Below are 19,428 nucleotides of genomic sequence, written 5' to 3' on the forward strand. Positions count from 1 at the left end.
AGCGTCTCTTGATTTACCCCCATGACCAGGATATGTCCTTTCAAGGACACCAGCACCCAGCCTCTGTGCTTCTCCTCCCAGCTGAAGCTTGTCCTGGGGTGGGGACCCTGGGCCATGTGACAGAGCTGGATTAGGTAGACCAGGGACCCTCACCCTGGTCTCCACCTCCAAGGTTTCGGATTTGTTGACTCCACGCTGAAAGTCGTTTAGGCCTTTTCCCGCATAAAGATTCTCCCTCTGACCTTAGAGACACCAGAATGAGCGATGCGGTTCAGAGGGGGTGGGATGAGGGCGATGCTTAGGCTAGGATTTAGGGTTTGATGGGAGAAGTTCATGTGCAGTGCTGCAGTGGTGAAAGTTTGTCCTCTGCCTACCTAGTTCCCGCACTTCTCCCCCACCCCTCCAGGGGCCTAGACACTCCACCAGGGCCCTCCCTACTGTGCTGAGGCTTCCCCCACCCCGCGCCCCGCAAAGCGCTCCTCTTCCTGCTCCAGCCACGTCCCCTTGTGCCCTGTAGCTGGGGAGAAGGCAGAGGATGAAATGAATCAGTCCTGAGGTAGCGGTGGCTGCCAGCCTAATTGTTCATCGTTCTGGGGATGTTTGCATTTTTAACAAGAACACTTGGCAATTGGAAGGAATTTTCAATGTCTCACCATCTCTCCCTGGTGTGGATTCAATGCGATGATAAATGTAAAAACATTTAGTAAACTATAAAGTGCCAGGCAAACAAAAGGTAAAACAATTAAGGGGAAAGGAGGGGCTGCGGGAAGGATGGGGCTTGGGACACAGTCAGCCTCGAGGGAAGGAAGCAGGCGGACTGAGCAGGAGGCTGGGACCAGAGGCAGGGAAGGGGGAGGGAGGAAGGGAAGAGGGGGGCCCTGGGCTCCTCTCCCTCCCCCTTGCCCGCCCTCCTCTCTCCTCCGATCTGTTCTCCCAGGCAGGGGCATGGAACCAGTAGGATCTTTTGGCCAGTTAAATGTCAGCTCGTCCTGTAGGGACAGAGGGGCTCCTGTCTGGAGGCTGAGACAGTGGCCCTGCGCCCAAGGGTGGGAAGGGACGGCAGCAGCTCACAGCCCTGTCGTCCTTTTCCCTTGCCTGGCTGGCCCGGGCCTGGAGCTGGGCGGCTGGAGTGGTCACCCGGGCAGACCCAGCCTGTCCCGCTGTGTACTCCCCGCTGTCACTGGGCTGCATCCCCCACAGGGACAGGAGAGTCAGTGGGGTGGCCCCGGGGCAGGAGTGGTGATGTTATCCTCACCCTGCTTCTCCTGGCTGGAGCACTTCTAAAAGGCTCTAGATTCTGGGGCCCAGAGGTAAATGCATTTTCTTCTGGCTAATTCTCTGGTTCACGAGAGGGAAGCCAGAGGCCTCTGTCTGTTTCCCTAGTTGTGGGCAAGTCACTGTGCTCCAGTTTCCACACATGCTATCTGGGATAAGGGCCCCTAACCCCCAAGACTCTGGGGTGCTCAGGAGATGGCCCACGCTGGAGCCTGGGTGGTGGTTTGGCCATTTGCTGGAGCTGCCCTCGGGCTGGGGGATGGCCTTGTGGGCTGCGATGTGGTGCCCGGGGAGGCCCTGGACCAGGAGAGGCAGGATGACCCTGAGGTGCTAGAGCCCTCGAACATGTGTGCTTTAGAGCCCAACTGCCTGGTCCACACTGTGGAGTCTCCCGTCTGCAGCTGTGTGCCCTTGGTCAAATGATCACGCCTTCCCGTGGTCTTCATTTCCTTATCTGCAAATGGGATGGTGACGGTACCCATGTGATTGGGTTATTGTAGCAATTTTCATGAGAGGCAGTTTGTACTGTGGTTAAGACTGTGGCATCTGGAGCCAAACTCTCCGGGTTCAAATCCTCTGCCAAGATGCCATCCTCTTGGGGCCTCCGTTGACTCTGTTGTAACATGGGGATTTGGTTGACAAATCATTTCGAGCACCTTTCGGGGAGCGGGAGCTGCAGAGGGGCTGCCTGCTGTGCTCCCTCGTGAGTCTCTGTCATGTCGGTAGTGACCACCATCTCAGGGGTCTGCTGACAGGGCTCGGGAGGAGGCCCCCTGGCCTTGGGAGCCAGCTCGGGCTTTGCCACGCACCGGTTACGATGCCAAGCACTTGATAGCCTCCATCTCATCTAACACTTGCAGCCACGTGGTGAGGTGGGCACTGTTATTATGTCTGGATGGGGGACTGGGGCACAGAGGGGTTAAGTGACCTGCCCAAGGTAACCTCGCTAGTAAAGGGTGGATCTGGTGTGGAACCCTGGTGCTAACTGCTATAGCGTCCTCAGCTGGCCGTCGTCCCCAAGGGTCTGTCCTGGGTGTCTGGTCCTGTGACGGTACCTGGGTCCCGCTGAGCTCGGGTGAGGGTCTGCTCGCTCTGCCCCCCACTTCTCACCACTGGACAGTCCACATCTCCCCTGCCCCGCCTCTCAGTATGGGTGGGGGGCTTATACGCGGTGAGGCACGGAGTGCAGTACCCTGTGGCAGGTACCCAGCAGGGCTGCGGTACCGGGAACAGCTGAGGCACATCCCTGATGTCCCCCTGTCCCCGCCGCGCCCCACCACCACCATACACAGGAGGGGCTGCTCACGCAGGACTGCCTCTGGTGAGGGGCTGGCCTCTCAAAATACGGACAGGGTGGTGTGTTGGAGGTGAGGTGAGGCCATTTCTGGAAGCTGCCCGCCTCTGCTATTTCAGGCCCACAAGGGGCGGGTTTAGAAGGAGTGGGCCAGTCCCTCTGGAGTCCACCGGGTGACTCAGAGTGGTGGGCGGGGGCACCGAGCCCAGCTCTTGGGGACAAAGGTCATCTCTGGCCTGGGCCCCACCTCGGCCCTCCCTGAAGTGAGAGGCGGTCGGCGCTGGGGTCAGAGCTCCGTTCCTCCGGGAAGCCCTCCAGGTGACCCTGACTTTACCCTCCATGTCAGGAATTGCTCTGTGTTTAACCCCTTCCTTGCTGCCTGCATCCCTACCCTCTGAACCCTCGTACAGGTTTCCAGTTCAAGGCATGCAGACCCGTGGCACTCAGCACGCTCTTCCTTTCCTTCAGGGTGTCCCCCGTCAATCTCAGCAGCAAAATGAAGGAAGAAAACATGTGGGGACTTCTGGTCTCTGCAGGCCGGCCCCCCCCAGATCACAGACCCCATCTCACACCCTCCCACTGTAGAGAGGAAACTGAGGCTCGAGAGGGGAAGGGACCTGTCAAAGAGGGGGACATCCCTACAGTGGAACCCTCCTTTCATGATCTCAGCTCACCCTGTTGCAGCCCCATTACGTGATGACCATACCGCATGTGGGGAGGTCAGCGATCTAGCCCGGGGTCAGGAGATGAGAGCAAGGTTGGCGTGTGAATTCAGGTGTCAGCTCCAAATCCCTCCCACCCCCTGGAGCTCAGCTTATTCTCCTCCTCCCACCCCTGGTTCCTCACCTTAGATGACAGGATGCTCACTGCCCCACAGGGTAGCCCATTTCCCTGGAGGATGGGGCCAGGAAGTAGAGCCAGAAATAGAAGGAGAGTGTGCCTCTGCGTGGCAGACCTAGGCTGCGGTGACCGTGGCTGCTTGGGAACATTTTGGCTCCCCTGCACTTAAGCCAGAAGGAGGGGGAGGTGATGAAAGGTGAAGAATCCAATGAAGAACCTTCTGAGCAGAGAAGTTTCCAGGCCTTGGGACAGGTGGCCGGGGAGCATAGGATGAGTGCCTGTCGTTTCGGGGACTCCTTACTTTGGGAGCAGAACCCTGTGGTGAGCCTGATGATGAACTAGATTGATGTCCTAGTCTGCTTGGGTGGCCACCGCAAAGTACCACAGACTATTTGCTGTAAACAATAGACATTTATTTTCTCACAGCTCTGGAGGCCAGAAGTCTGAGATCAAGGTGTGGGCAGGGTTGGTTTCTCCTGAGGCCTCTCTCCTTGGCTTGTTGACGGCCGTCTCCTCTTTGTGTCTTCACACGGTCTTCCCTCTGTGTGTGTCTGCATCCTCACCTCCTCTTCCCTTAAGGACATCAGTCTTATTGGATTAGGGCCGACCCTTATGACCTAATTTTAACTTAATCACCTCTTTAAAGGCCCTATCTCCAAGTACAGTCACATTCTGAGGTACTGGGGGTTAGGACTTCAACATATGAATTTTGGGAGTCACACAATTCAGCCCATAACACCCAGGAAGGAGTTTTCTGGGTTGCCCGTAGTTGGATGCCTGGAGTCTTGGTCCTGAGTGAGGAGTAAGAAAAGGTCCAGGGTGGGTGGAGGGGAGAACAGTCTGGTCCCCCACCAGCCTCCTCCTCTCTGCCTTTCTCCAGTTTGGTCTGGAGCCTGCCAGCTCAGCGCTCTAGCTGGCACCACATTTCACAGCCTCCAGAAGTCCCATTAGCTCTTTGGCCTGAGTAATGAAGCCCCATGCCCAGATCCCAGCTCCCTGTGGGTGGGAGCAGGGCTGTGTTTTTGCCTATGCTGCACGGAGCTGTCTCCAAATTCCTCCAGAGTGTTCCAGGGCAAGCCTTCCCGGAAGCAAGTGCGAGACCAAGAGGGTGTGGGCTGCCTTCCAATTCTGAGAAGCCCACAGGTTGACCAGGCCTGAATTATCTCATTGCCCACCCACTCCCTCCCACCTTTCCCCAACCTCCTTGGACACTGAGTTGATTAGAGTTTCTCAAGACTTAAAAGAGGACGGGGGAATAGGGGCTGAGGCTGGGTAAAGCAGCAGATTGCTCAGAGCCAAAAGGAGTAATGAAGGGAGAAATGACAAGTCTGCTGGCCTGGCTGAAGATGGCAAGGGGACTAATAACCACACCCTGCAGGACGCCCGGCAGCCCTTCTTTTGTTTCTGTGGGCAGCCCCATCAGAGCCAGGGGCTGGTGACGAGGGGGCTTGGTTTTGTGCCCAAGCCTCTCACCCTCAGGCTCTGTTAGGAGAGGAGTCCCCTTCCTTCGGGGAGAGAGTCCAGCTCTGTAGGACACCCACCTCCTCTTCATGTTCTTTTGTCTGAGCTGGAGAAGAGCCTCCCTGATGTAGCCAGGAGTCCCTAGCCTGTGGTGACTACTCATGAGCTAGGCTTGTCCAAGGATTCTCTGATATATTTTTTTCTTTTGAGAGAAAGGAAAGAGGAAGGGAGAGAGACACACAAACAGGCAGAGAGTGAGGAGAGAGAAGCAGGTGAGAGACATGGAGAGACAGACAGACTCAGACACACACTGGCCTGGGAGGCAGGAGATTTGGGTTTGGGTGTCCTTGGTAACTCCTTTTCTTTAGGTCTTTTTTATTTCCTGTAAAATGAGGAAGTTGGAGTAGCAATTCTTTCCATTTCTTTGAGCTCATTACCCCTTTTTGTGACTTGTGAGTAGCTAAGATGGACTTAGCTCCCCTCTCTTGAGCTTGTAGTGGGAAGCAGCATTGCTCAGTGGCTATATCAGTCAGGAGGGGCTTGGCTATGCTGCATAACAAACAGCTCTGAATTCTCAGTGGCTTAACCAACAAAAGTGTATTGCTTGCCCATGCTGCCTGTCCAGTGTGGATTGACAGGGGTCTTTGTTCATCTTACTTCCTCCAGGCTGATGGTGGCTTCATGGCATAGGTGCATCCACCACTGCTGCTGAAGTAGGCAGAGGACACTGTGACTTGCACACTGCTTCTGTCTGGACATGACACACTTTCCTTCTGCTCACATTTCATTGGCCAAAACAGGTCACACATCCATGCTTAACTTCAAAGGGGGCAGGGAATTTGTGTGTGGAAGAAAGTAGAAATATCGTTGAACAGACTGATGTCTACTCTAGGGATTAAGACTGTGGAATTGAGAGTCAGAGGATCTGGTTCCAAGCTCTTTTGTTTATAATTGTGTTCCTTGGTCAGGTCACTTTGCCTCTCTGATGCCTTATCTGTAAAATCGATACAATAACAGTACTTTCCTTCCAGGATTGTTGTTAAGGCTCAATGAGGTAACGTATGTGCAGTGTGAAAAGTAAGTGCCTGGTGTGTACTATGCTGGCAATAATTTGTGTCTATTATTATTATTATTGTTGAAGTGCTGGAGGAAAGAAGATAGAGGTGTGATTTTGAATGTATACAAGCTCTCTCTTCTTAAGAAAAAACCCATATTCCCCTGGTCCCTCTACTCTCTGGGAACTGTCTGTAGCTGGTTCTGTTCTGGGAGCCCCACTCTTGGAAGTCAGGAGACTTGCCTCTGACACCAACTTGCTGTGTGACTTTGGAAAAGTTACTTTCCCTCTCTGGCTCTCAGTTTTCCTTATCAGTGAATTGAGGGGGGTTGATTTGCAAGGAAACTTCCAGCTCTACAACCCTAATGATGACAGTGATGATGACAAAGGTAATGACTAGATGATAGCTAGCCTTGTGTTCTTACCCTGTATATGTTCTCTTAGTTACTCCTCCCCAAATGCCTATACGTGGCTACTGTTTTGTAACCATTAGGCTGACCAAGCAGAACTTGTTAGGATGTGGTTTTAAAGCTTCCCCTGCGCCCGAATGACATTAGGGTGAGTCCCGTGCCTTTTCTAGTCACACTTAGGTAATATTTTACAAGAGCCTCTGGGCAGTAATAAAGACGCCCAGAGTGAATTTGGTGAACTTGGTGCTTCACCCAGAATTAGTTCTTCCCCCTTGTCTGCCCCTACCTTGCGCCAGCTGTGGATGGGAGGGGATGGGGGTCGTTTCTGTAGGTTTTCTCTCTGTTTCCCTGACTGATGGGAAGAGAGGAAGGAGAGAAGGGATGGGAACATTTTTTCTTGCCTGCATCCCTGTTGGGTGGAGACACCGGCACGGATGATATGACATCTGAGCTCTTTGACAGTGGAAGATTCCGGGTGACTGTTTCCTCCTGCAGCACTTCCGTGGATGTTTTGGAGCGCCCCCCGCCCCTTGAACTCCCCAAGAGTCTCTTCTCACCGTTTCCTTCGGGTGGGTGACCGCAGACCTGTCAGAGGCTCACCCCTTCCTCGGCCCGAGCATCCCTCGCTCCCTCCACCTCCTCCTGTGGAGGTGTTTCAGCCCTGCAGGTGGCCCTCTAGGACAGGATCTGAGGCAGCCCTGGGCTGGATCTCTCCCCTTGGTCCGCAGGAGCCCTAAGGCGCCCTTGGGCTCAGCAAAGCTTGGGACTGAGGTGGCCAGCGCAGCTGCTGTCTCTGTTCCCTGGCTGGCCTCTCACCGTGTGGACTTCCAGGCCTGAGCTAGGCCCATCTCTCACGTTTTCCAGCCCCAGCGGACTCGAGTTGAGCTGAGCAGACTCACCGAGGTGAGGGGAAAGCCCCTCCCTGGCAGGTGGCACTTGCAGGAAAACAACACTCTTCTCTCCATGATTCCTCTTAGAGTCACTCACTTCCTGATCCTTTCACTCCCTTGACATGGGTGTGTGTGGGGGGCAGTTTGGAGCCACAAAACAGTTTTCAGCCATCAGTGTCTTAAAAAAAAATTTTGAATAGCTAATATTATATATTCCCAATATAATATAATGAAATGATATTACATTGATATAATTTAATATCATAACTTCACCTATGTAAAGAGTAGAATTCAGTAGGTTTTAGTGTATTTAGGGTGGTACAACCCTCACCATAATCTAATTTTAGAACATTATCAACCCCCTCGAAGAAACTTCATACTCATTAGCAGTCACTCCCCACCTCTTTACCCACCCCCAGCCCTAGTCTACTTTCTATCTTATAGATTTGTCTGTTCTGCATATTTCATGTGAATAGAATTACACAGTATGTGGTCTTTTGTGGCCTTCTTTCTTTTTTTTTTTTTTTAATTTTTTGCTTTATAACAAATTTAATCAGTTATACATATACATATGTTTCCATATCCCCTCCCTTTTGCGTCTCCCTCCCACCCTCCCTATCCCACCCCTCCAGGCGGTCCCAAAGCACCGAGCTGATCTCCCTGTGCTATGCGGCTGCTTCCCACTAGCTATCTACCTTACGTTTGGTAGTGTATATATGTCCATGCCGCTCTTTCACTTTGTCACGGCTTACCCTTCCCCCTCCCCATATCCTCAAGTCCATTCTCTAGTAGGTCTGTGTCTTTATTCCTGTCTTACCCCTAGGTTCTTCATGACATTTTTTTTTTCTTAAATTCCTTTCACTCAGCATGATGTTTTCAGGGTTCATCCAGTTTGCAGTGTGTATTAGTTCATTTTGATTTGCTTTGTAATATTCCATTGTATGGCCATACCACATTTTGTTTATACACACATCAGTGGATGAATATTTGCACTGTTTCCACTTTTTGGCTATTATGAAGAATGCTGCTATGGGCATTCATGTATAAGTTTTTGCATAGACTTATGTTTTCATTTCTCTTGGGTAGATACCTATGAGTGGAATTGCTGGGTCATATAGTAACTCAATATTTAATCATTTGAGGAGCTGTCAGACTGTTTTCCAAAGTGGCTGCACCATCTTACATGCCTACCAGCCAGTGTATGAGGATTACAATATCTCCACATCCTCACCAACACTTGTAATTTTCTATCTTTGGGATTCTAGCCATCCTGGTGGGTATAAAGTGATATTTTATTATGGTTTTGATTTGCATTTCCCTAGTAATTAATGATGTTGAACATCTTTGTTAATTGGCTATCTTCTTTAAAGGAACATCTATTCACAACCTTTACATATACTTAAAGTTAGATTTTTGTCTTTTTGTTATTAAGTTATAAGAGTTTTTTATATATTCTGGAAATATGTCCCTTATTAGATATATGATTTGCAAATATTTTCTCCTATTCAGTGGGTTGACTTTTCACTTTCTTGATGTCAGTCATCCCTTTTTATAAGCCCTGCCTTACTTTTGGAACGTGGCATTCATTTTCCTGGGGCCTCTGTCACAACTGAGACCCAAATACTTCCACATACACCTGGTTATGAGTGTTCCCATTTTATAGGAGAGGAAACTGGCAATCACAGAGAGCTTAGGGACCTTGTTCAGATAATACCCTTAGTAAACGGTGAAGGCAGGATTTGGACGGGAATGGGTGGGGGTCTGGAGCCGGTCAGTGATACTGCTTCCTATCATTCTGTGACCTTGATCTGAAAGATGATACAGCTATAGCCTGAAATGCTTTAGACTGCTTCGTCCGATCTCTTTCCAGCCCTGGAACTGGTGCCTCGGCTGGTCTGGAACACTTGCCCCATTACACAGAGAGGGAGGCCAGGTTCCAGGTCCCTGGATGTCAGGGCAGCAGCAAAGCTCACGAGTTCTGCCTCCGGGCTGCCTCAGCCACCTGCACGGCCCTGTTTCCCTTCATCTCCCAGGGCGAGGCAGGGTGGGGAAGGGTAGCAGAAGGCGGCCCCTTTGGAGGCAGTTAGTGGGGACAACAGCCCTTGTGCCCACCCGGGAAGAAGACCTGAGCACCACGGTGAATGTTTACCCTTGACGCACTTTCACAGAGTGTGACATTCTTGCCTTCTGAACTTTTGGGTAAGATGTGGAGGAACCAGTAAAAAAGGGGAGAGCAAGATTGCAGGTGGCCCCAAATTATTCAGGAAAAGCATCCAAGGATCCCGAGTGATACATCTGCCCCTTGAGCAGAGGGTTTTAGGGGGTGATTTTCTAAGCACAGGTGCTAAAAGCCTGATTTTTTTTTTTTTTTTTTTTTTGGTCATGCTGCACAGCTTGTGGGATCTCAGTTCCCTGACCAGGGATTGAACCCAGGCCACAGCAGTGAAAGCGCCAAATCCTAACCGCTAGACCACCGGGGAACACCCCCCGAGAGGCTGATTTTTGTTGGGAAATCCTACTGGCTGCTGGAGGGGGCAGCCCTTCCGCTCTCGTCAGGGTCAGGGGTGGAGGTAAGGGCAGGGAGGGAGAAATTCAAAGCTGTTACTGAAAGCTTCAGCTTCTGTCCCTGTTCTATCACATCCCATTGTTCAAAGAGCTTGAGCTTAGACTGCAGCAGGAGGGGTTTGAACTAGCCACCTGGAAAAACTTCCCGACTGTGAAAGGGTAGATCAACTGTGGCAGGGAGGCTGGGCCCTTGTCATCTTGGCCCGCTTGGGCAGACATGTGGAGAAACAAGGGAAATGGGTCTCAGTGTGGCGTGGTCTACATAGAGACAGTGGCACAGGCAGGGTTGGGATGACTTCTTGAGGAGGATCTGGGTTTCTCCTTTCCCAAGAGGGAGTCCTCTCCTGACCTGCTGGAACAATCAGAGAATTGAATTTAAATGTAGGGTCTGTCTGACCTTGTGGATAAAGAAGACGACTCCACTGACCCAGCATCTGCCCGGCCACCTGCTTAGTACTGCTCCTGGTGGGGTGGGGTGGGGCTTGTGCTGATGCCCTTGGACCCTTAGCTGGCCCTGCTCTGTGAGGCAGCTGGCAGGCTTGAAGAGCAGTGTCTGCCCGTGGAACATTCAGTAAACCAATACCCTCCTGACTGAATGTGCCTTTGGTCCTCCGTAATCTCTGCCATCAGGTGGAGGTTGGAAGGCCGGAGCCACACTCGGAGCAGACGCAGAGCTCTTGGCCAGGGGCCTGAGCGGCACGTCTGCCCTCTGGCTGTGCTCAAATATCAAGCTCCAGGCCGGGGAAGAGGAGAACGTGCAGTCTTTCCCCCTCAACCACCCTCCCTGCTTCCGCTCCTGCCAGACATGCAGACAAGTGCAAGTTAGCTGGGCTCGGCGAGACCCCAAGATACGGACTCTAACCACGTCCAAGAAAAGAAATACAAGCTTCCATTGATCAAATATTTTTGGGGACCCAACTAAAGCTGCTTTTCACCCATCATTCCCTTGCTCCCTCCCCTCCCTTCCTTTTCTCTCTCCTTTCTTTCCCAAATGCTTATAGATCACCTACTAGATGGTGGGCCCTAGGCTAGCCCTGGTGCTGTAGAAAGTCCTGCAGACAAGGGCAGGGAGGGGGTGCGTCCAGATCAGACAAGTGCACCATCCCCCACGACCTACAGCCAAATGGAGAAGGATCTTGGCCAAGAGCCAGGCTTCTCAGGAGAGAAGAAGCTTCTGGGATGGTGGTGATCAGAGGTGGATGACTTTGCAGAGGGGCTGCATGTGTCCTGGGCCTGGGAGGGTAGATGGCAGTGAAAACAGAATTGTTTTTCAGATCTAGAAGTGGCATAACAACATTGCTTGAAGTCTAGAAAGTAGAGGGAAAGAAAGCAATCAAATCGCTCTGGCCTCCTTCTCACCACTGCCCCCCGTCCCATGGTGGGCTGGGTAGGATGTCAGTGGAAAGCAGGAGTTGGTGAAGGTGGGAATGTTGGAGAAGGCGGAGGGAGGGTGAGGGGAGCCCCAAGGGAACCATATTTACGGGGTCCAGGAGGGGAGGACAAGCCAGGAGATTAAGAGGAAAGACAGCACACAAAATCCTGCAGTGGATGGGTCCCTGGAGCCCAGATCTGTTGCCTGGTGGACGTGACTGAGTGATGGGTGCTAAGAGAGAACAGAGCTGGTGAGAGTTGTCTTTCTGGATTCTTCTGGATTATTCCTTGTTGGACCTATTCAGGCCCTGGGTGCTCCTCCCTGCCTTTGGAGGCTGTGCCTGGCCCTCTTTCTCCTCGTCCAGGCCAGTTGGCCTGGAGCTGGCTTGTAGGTGCTAGCTGAGGCTGCTTTGCTTCTTGTCAAAGTTTAACTCCTTCACTAATGGTGCTGGCCTTCGGGCCCATCTCTCCACCAGCCTTTGAGAGGCAGCGCCCTCCCTGGAGCTTGTCTGCGTCTTGCCCATTCCTCCTGCCTACTAGCTGGTGCTCTTCTCTTCAGGCGACAGAGCCCGTCCCTCTTGGTCCACTCTCCCAGGCCCTGCTTTCTGTCCAATGGACAGTTGTGAGACCATTTATGGGAAAAGGTTTCAGTGGGTCTGGGATCTGGAGGATGATCCGTCCTCTCTTCTTTCATGGTTCCCCTCCCTCTACTTCCCCAGCTGATTCATCCCCGTACATCTCTTTCTTCTCTATGCTCCTCCCCCTGCCAAGAGACCTTCTGAAATCCTGACAGTGTCGCTGAGCTCACATACCTTCAGTAATAGGCCGCCTCCATTGAGGTTGAGAAGGACAGTGTCTTAGAGTGGCCTGAGAAGAGACCAAAGCCACATTGAAAGCCTGGGCTCGGGACTCAGGCTGCCTGGGGTCAAGCCCCACCTCTGCCTCCTGCTCCCTGTTGACCCTGGGCAAATCATTTAGCCTTTCTGAGCCTTAGTGTACTCCCCAGTAAAATGGGGACAAAGATATACCTCTCCTATAGGCTGAGAATTAAGTGAGATAATGGATGGGTGCATAGCTCTGTGCCTAGTCCATAGTAAGTCATCAGTTGATGTGAGTTGTTACTGATACCACCACCTGACCTTGGGTGGTGCTTTATGCAGTGCTTCCCTGAGTGCCAGTTTGTTCACCTTTCGACCATCCCAGTTGTTGAACTGGACTTTGAACCCTGGCCTCTGGCTGCAGATCTGTATTCTTCCTACTGAACCTTTCCCCTGGCATCATCCAAATGCCAGGCTCCATTCCTGTGTGAGCCGCTCCCTCTGCTCAGGGGTTGGGCCATTTGCAGAGGTCCCTCAGACAGTTGGGGGCAGAACAGGCCTAGCTCCCAGGGTCTTTCCTGGGTCCTAACCTCCATGGCACTGTTCATCAGTGATGGCCAGGCTGTGGACCATGGTGATTGCTGGAGCAGCCATAAAGCTGCTTCTTTCTCCTCCATTTGAGAAAACATATCAGGATGCAGGAGAGTGAAAATGATGTGATTATAGGTGTAACCTTGAATCCACTGTATCGAAGAAGAAGAAAAAAAGAAAAAGCCAAATCATTTGTGTTCTTTGGTATGTGGACTGTCTGCATTAACATTCATTTATTCAGTCAACAAATATTTATTGAATATCTACTGTGTGTCACTATTTAGTTGCTGAGGATACAGTAGTGAACAAAACAAAGATCCTTGCCCTTGTCATGATTGTATTCTAGTGGGAGAAGACAGACAATAAAAAAGTTTTTTAAAAGACATTATAAGTACATTTGACCCACAGATAACACAGATCTGAACTGTGCAGGCCCGCTTATACACAGTTTTTTTTTCCAATAAATACCTGTATTTTTATTTATGGATCTTTGTGGGGAAAAGTTTGTGTTCAATTAGAGGTCACAATATGTGGAATCAAAAGAAATAGGGTTTGAGTCCTGATTCTATCCAAACTATTTCAGCTTCCTGCCCTTGGGTGAGTCATTTATCAATTCTTTTGTTTTGGGGGCAGAGAAAGCAGTATGTGGATTTTTCAGTGTGAGGATGTGGGTGGTGAGTGGGTAGGGGCGGGTGGGTCAGTGCCCCTAACCCTGGCATTGTTCAAGGGTCAGCTGTGAGAGAGCACCTTAGAAGGTGATAAATACTCTGGGAAAAAATATTACAGAGTAAGGGTGATTGGGAGTTGTTGGTGATGGGCGTCGAGCAGTGAGTTGAAATTTTTTAAAAAGCTGGTCAGGACTTCCCTGGTGGCGCAGTGGTTAAGAATCTGCCTGCCAATGCAGAGGACACGGGTTCGAGCCCTGGTCCAGGAAGATCCCACATGCCGTGGAGCAACTAAGCCTGTGTGCCACAACTACTGAGCCTGCTCTCTAGAGCCCACGTGCCACAACTACTGAAGCCCGCGTGCCAGAACTACTGAAGCCCATGCGCCTAGAGCCCATACTCTGCAACAAGAGAAGCCACCAGAGTGAGAAGGCTGTGCACCACAATGAAGAGTAGCCCCCGCTTGCTGCAACTAGAGAAAGCCCGTGAGCAGCAATGAAGACCCAACAGCCAAAAAAAAAAAAAAAAAAAAAAAAAAGTGCTGGTCAGCCTAAGCCTCTGAGGCGGGTGCATATGAACAAAGAATTGAAGGAAGTGAGGGAGTCAGCCAAGCAAATCTCTGAGGAAGAGCATTCCAGGAAGGGGGAATAGCAAGTGCAAAGATCCTGAGGCAGGAGCCCACCTAAGATGTTTGAGAAGCAGCAAAGGGGCCAATGTGACTGCAATGAAGGTTGTAATAGGAGATGAGGTTAGAGGTAATGGGGACCAGGTCACTTAGGGTCCAGTAACCACCGTAAGGATCTGGCTTGTACCTGAGCAGTTTCATCTAATGACAAAGCATGGAGATCTTTTCATAATAACAAATAATAACAAAGAGCCTTCTCACTTTTTTCAAATAATAATTTTCAAATAATTTTTTCAAATACTAATTTTCAAACATAATAACAGAGCCTTCTCATTTTTTTCAGCTGCATGATATTCCACTGTACATAGGTTCTGTGTTTTATTTAACTAGTATTTTATTTAACTGTATTTAAGTAAGTGGACATTTAGGTTGTTTATAATCTTTTGCTGTTTTCAAAAATTCTGCAACGAGTAACGTTTTTATTTGTGCGTAACACCATTTCATTTGTGCAAGTCTGTCTGTAGGACAAATTTCTAGAAGTGGAATTGCTGGATGGAAGAATATATGCATATATAATTTTTTTTTTTTTTTTTGTGGTACGCGGGCCTCTCACTGTTGTGGCCTCTCCCGTTGCGGAGCACAGGCTCTGGACGCGCAGGCTCAGTGGCCATGGCTCACGGGCCTAGCTGCTCCGCGGCATATGGGATCTTCCCAGACTGGGGCACGAACCCATGTCCCCTGCATCGGCAGGCAGACTCTCAACCACTGCGCCACCAGGGAAGCCCATATAATTTTGATAGCATCATATTGGCCTCCATAAGGGCTGTATTAATGGACACTCCCAACCAGCAATTTGATTAGGCCCTAGGAGGAAAATCTATCTCTCCCTCCGTATACACCCTCCACATGTGAGGTTCTGTTAGGTGCCCGTTATTTCCTTTACTCCTCGTGACCCTCCTGTGAGCTGAGTACTCTTGTTCCTATTTCACAGATGAGGAAACAGGCACAGAGGTTAAGTAACCTCCCGGTGTTTACACAGCCAGGACGATGTAGAGCTGGGATTCTGATGCCCACCATTCCTCACCGTGGCGTCACGAGGGCAGGAGTTTGAGGCACCCTGCCTCCTGTCCCTCTGCCCCACGCAAGTGGGCATGTGGACCTAGCACTGCTGTGCCTGCATTTCGGAGACCCTTGCAGGCCAGTGGAAGGGTAGGAAGAGGCCACCCCGAGGGACCTGGAATCACAGCGGGTGAGGTGGCCAACCCTGGCCTCCCCTTCTGTCCCTCCCATTGTCAACCCCAGTGGTGAGACCTGGGAGGCTGCGATCTAGCTAATTCTGCTCCAGGTGGGGAGCTCCGCGCCGCGTCTGCTGGGTCAGCTTGCTCCACGGATTGGGTTTCAGCATTTCACTGATGAAAATAAATCAGCCTCTTTATTGCCCTGCATGGCCCTCGGAACCTCTGCAGCCTGGCGTGTATTTCCAGATTTTCTGTAAGTCACTGTTTCTGTTCTAGCCCCCAGGGGCTCTGTGTCTGCTGCAGAAATAGCCTTGGACGAGTTTGGAGCCTGGAGCCACCCAGGCAAGACCAAGCAGGAGAGGAGCATCAGGTCCACAGAGACAATGCCAGGTTGAGCATCTTCTCTGTGTTGGATCCTTGAGTATCTAGAGTTGGCCAGGTGTTCAGAGACCATCTATCTGGTTGTACTCTCCCATTGCACAGAGGAGTAAACTGAGGCCTGTCCGCAATCACTCCTTAGTACTCTGGCCTTTTGACCCCCCCAGTCTACTGCTGTTGCTGCCAGACAACACTTTCTCTAGGTCTGTGTATTGTGCAGTGGCCAGTTAGGGATTGGATAGCAGAGTTGGAGAGAGTAAGTTTTAGCTGCAGCAGGCGGGGTGGGGGTCTGACTTCCAGGAAAGCTGTCTTGCTTTTGAGGCACATGAGAAAGGGGAGCTGGTGGCAGGACTGGATTTTCTTGAGGTTGAGGAGAATCCTCCACCCCACACACCTGTCCAGATAGGGTGAGTGACCATGGTGCATATACGTGAAAGAACAGGCAGCATCTAGAGGGTTCTGACAAAGCCCCAGCAGGTTCTGCATGCAAAGGGGCCTTGGGAACCTTGCCAAACTCCCCCTTCTCCTGCCCTTCTTTTTTTCCTGCTCAAGCATTATTTGCACCTGCAAGACTCTCCTGCAGGGACATGGGGCATCCTGCCTCAGATGGCAGGCCAGCTGGACTGCCCTCCCACCCTCCAGGGCCAGGGCCTGGTCCAGCCCCAGCTGGCTTATCCAGGCTGCCGGTGGGGCCCCCTGGTTCTGGGAAGCAGTGCAGAGCTGTCAGTGGGTGGGAGCCAGGAGCTGCTGGCGGCCTTTCTCATCCTTTCTCACCACGGACCATGTCTTTACATCCTTGCAGCTAGTCAATGCTCTGGTGCTCATTGGAGACTTTCGCCTGGTGTTGCTTCGATTGCTTAAAAAACTGTTAGCAGCAAAGTGTTCTTCAATGTTTGTTCTCCTTCTCCAGGGGCGGTGAGATCAGATTTTGATATGAAAGCTCAAAGCTTCTCAGATCTCTCCTGCTTCCTTTCTGCCTCTCCGTCCCGCTTTTTCTGCACACTGCTTGACAGCCTTCAAGGGCTAGGCAGGCACTCTTCACAAGGTTAGAAAGAGGCCTGGGGTGGTTCCCTGTCTCCTGTCTCCTGTCCAGGCCTGTGCCCCATGGTGCTGTAGCTTCTGTGGATCAAGAGGGTCACTGCCAGCTTGTCCCCCTGCAGCAGGGCCTTCCTGCTTCTGGCCCACACCTGCTCATGTGTGTGAGCTTACACACGAGTGCCGGGAGACCCCCACGGAGATGCCTACCTGAGCCCCGTTCTACTCATGCACACAGAGGGACCCATTTGGCAAAGGAAGCACAGACCACCCAGATCCCACACCCATCCCCACCCCCACACCCACTCAAAACAGAACCACAGAGAGCCCTCTGCAAACACCCATCACTCGTGCACAGAGCCCCGCAGACCCCTCGCCCCCCGCAGACCCCTCGCCCCCCGCAGACCCCACGGAGTGAAGGGAGCTGTCGTTATGAAGCATGGCCAGTCTGGTAACCAGTACTTAGGTGAGGTACTTAGTGGGCCTATTAAGCACCGCTGACATGGGATCGACCTTAAGTGCAGAGACAGGTTCATTGTGTGAGTGGTGAACCAGCTCTGAGGCAGTTCCCTACAAGTTTCCAGAAACGCTTTGAACCCTGGCAGCACCATTAGGATACAGGCGTAAAAATTCCCAGGGACCACTTTGATGGGGACAGCACTCATTTGGATGGTGGGGTTTGGGCGGGTTGTTCTAAACCAACATTGTGATTTGACTGTTACCCTCCACTCCCTTCGTCCCATTGGGTCCTCCAAGCTCTCATCCTTTGCCCGTCCCTCTCCTTCTTCCTTCCTCCTTCCTCTCTGGGAAGCAGAAAGAACGTGAGCATCAGTGAGACTGGCAATGTGATCTTGACCAAGCCACAGCCTCTAAGCCTCGGTCTCTTTTTCAGGGATCTACCTTGAAGGGCAGTTGTGGAAGCAAAGGAGAGGACATCCATTAATGTGCAAGCGCATAGTTAAAAGGCACCCTCCCCGTTCCGCTGCGCTGTCTCCTTCTTCCTGGCTCCCCAAGCCCACGGCCCCTCTCCCCACTCTCCCTCCATCCTTCCCAAGTGAGGACTGCTCCTGAAGTGGTGTCCAGGCCCCGGGGGGCAATCTGAGTGGGGAGAGGCAGGAGGGAGGTGAGTGGATCTACCCTGACTCTTGCCCGGCTCAGCCATCTGCCTGGGAGTTGGCGATTCCCTTCCTGGGTGATCCTCTGGAGCGGAGGCTCCTGCCCAACTCTCAGGGAACACGCTCCCGAGCCTGGCCCTGTCCACTGCCTTCCTGAGGTACCATGTGGAGACCCTGGAAGGCTGGGGCCATGCGAGGGGTGCCCTGAGCTCTGGGTCAGCCTGCCTTCCCTCTGTGCTGGGCTGGGAGGTGGGGAGGAGGTCCTGCGGGGGTCTGTGATTTGTTTCTATGTCACATCCTGTGCCACACCCACCCCAGACAGTGGCCTTTCCCCAGGGTCCTCCCTCTCCCCTCCCAGACCTTTCACACCTTGAGCCTTGGGACGCCAGGCCTTTCTTCTCTTCCTTGTGTTCTGCTTAGAACCAGAAATTTGAGAGTGCAAAGCTCATCTTGCTTTTCTCTCTCATTTTACCACTTTGGAAAGGGAGGCCTAGGAAATGACTTGGCCAAGGTCACAAGGTGAGTTAGTGGCCCAGCTGGGATTGGGACCCAGGACTCCTGAGTCAGTCCCGAGCTCTGTCTCTCACACCCCAAACTCCTTCCACCCTCAGTGTGTCTCGGGGTGTCTTGGCTGTAGCACCATTGACATTGGACATGGGACTGTCCTGTGTGTTAGAGGATGTTTAGAAGCATCTCTACCCACTGGATGCGAATAGCATTTCTTCTAGAAGTGACAACCCCAGATATTTCCAGCCATTGCCACATGTTCCCTGGGGAGCACATCACCTCAGGGGAGGACCACCGGTCTAGTTGTCTCCTCAGTCTCTTGTCTCTGGGACCTCACCTCTCACACTCGTAGGGTGTGAGGTAGCCCTTCAGTGAAGACACTCTTTTCTGCTTCCTGCTTCTGTTCTCGGACTGGGTTTCTTGGAAACCAAAACACTCAGCCATTTTGTTCCTTATGAGAAAGAGCAAAAAACCAGGTCTGGAAAGATGCCATCCCTCCCTCCTCTTGGTCCTTGGTGATGAAGCCGTCTCTAGAGGGGGGAGAGGGGGTGGCATTTTCGGGCATACTGTTGGCAGTAACTGATGCTGGGACAGACCCAGTGTTTGTTGATCGAACAACATCACATCCTCAGAGTCTGGGCCATTTTGTGAGACTCTTCTCTTCGTTGGACACTCGATGCCATGATATCTGAGCAGAGAAAGGACAGGCCAAATGATATGTCCTGAAGCTTAAGCGCTGGATGTGTTTCATCTGGGCCCACTGAGCTAGGATCACCGAGGTGCTGTTGAGGGTGGGCCGGGTAGGGAAGGAGGATTGGGAAGCAGATGTCGAGGTGATGGTGGTTGTATATTCATGACTGCCTCATTTAGAGCACCTCTGTGTGCTTTTTACTGTGCCAAGTGCTTTACACGTGTTGTATCAGTCTTTGCAGTACTCTCTGAGACACCCATTTTATAGATAAAGAAACTGAAACTCAGAAAAATTAAGTAATTGGCCCAGGGTTGCACTAAGCTAGTAAGTAGTAGTGTCTGCATTTAAACCAGTGTCGGCTTGACCCCTAAGCCCGTGTTCTTAGCCACTGTGTTCCTGGCAGATGCTGAAGCGAAGCGAGTCAAAAGGGCTGGGTATAACTTTAGGTTGCATTATTAAAGGCATGGTTTCCAGAAACAGGAAGGTGATAGGCCTGTGGTGCTCCTCATAGGTCAGAGAGCCCACATGGGTCATCCCTTGCTTCAGAGTGATAAAAACCACTGGTAACAAGTGCTCAGGTGGTGAGGAGAAGCAAAGAGAGGTAC

General features: G+C 51.7%; 1 protein-coding gene across 7 annotated transcripts in view; it reads left to right on the top strand.

Moving 5' to 3' along the window:
* Positions 1-19,428, top strand: part of TNS1 (tensin 1) — a 200,871-nt gene that overhangs the window by 120,971 nt on the left and 60,472 nt on the right. The gene's annotated exons all lie outside the window — the stretch shown is intronic.

This window comes from Mesoplodon densirostris, chromosome 8 (genome assembly GCF_025265405.1).
Source record: "Mesoplodon densirostris isolate mMesDen1 chromosome 8, mMesDen1 primary haplotype, whole genome shotgun sequence".
Classification (NCBI taxonomy): Eukaryota; Metazoa; Chordata; class Mammalia; order Artiodactyla; family Ziphiidae; genus Mesoplodon; species Mesoplodon densirostris.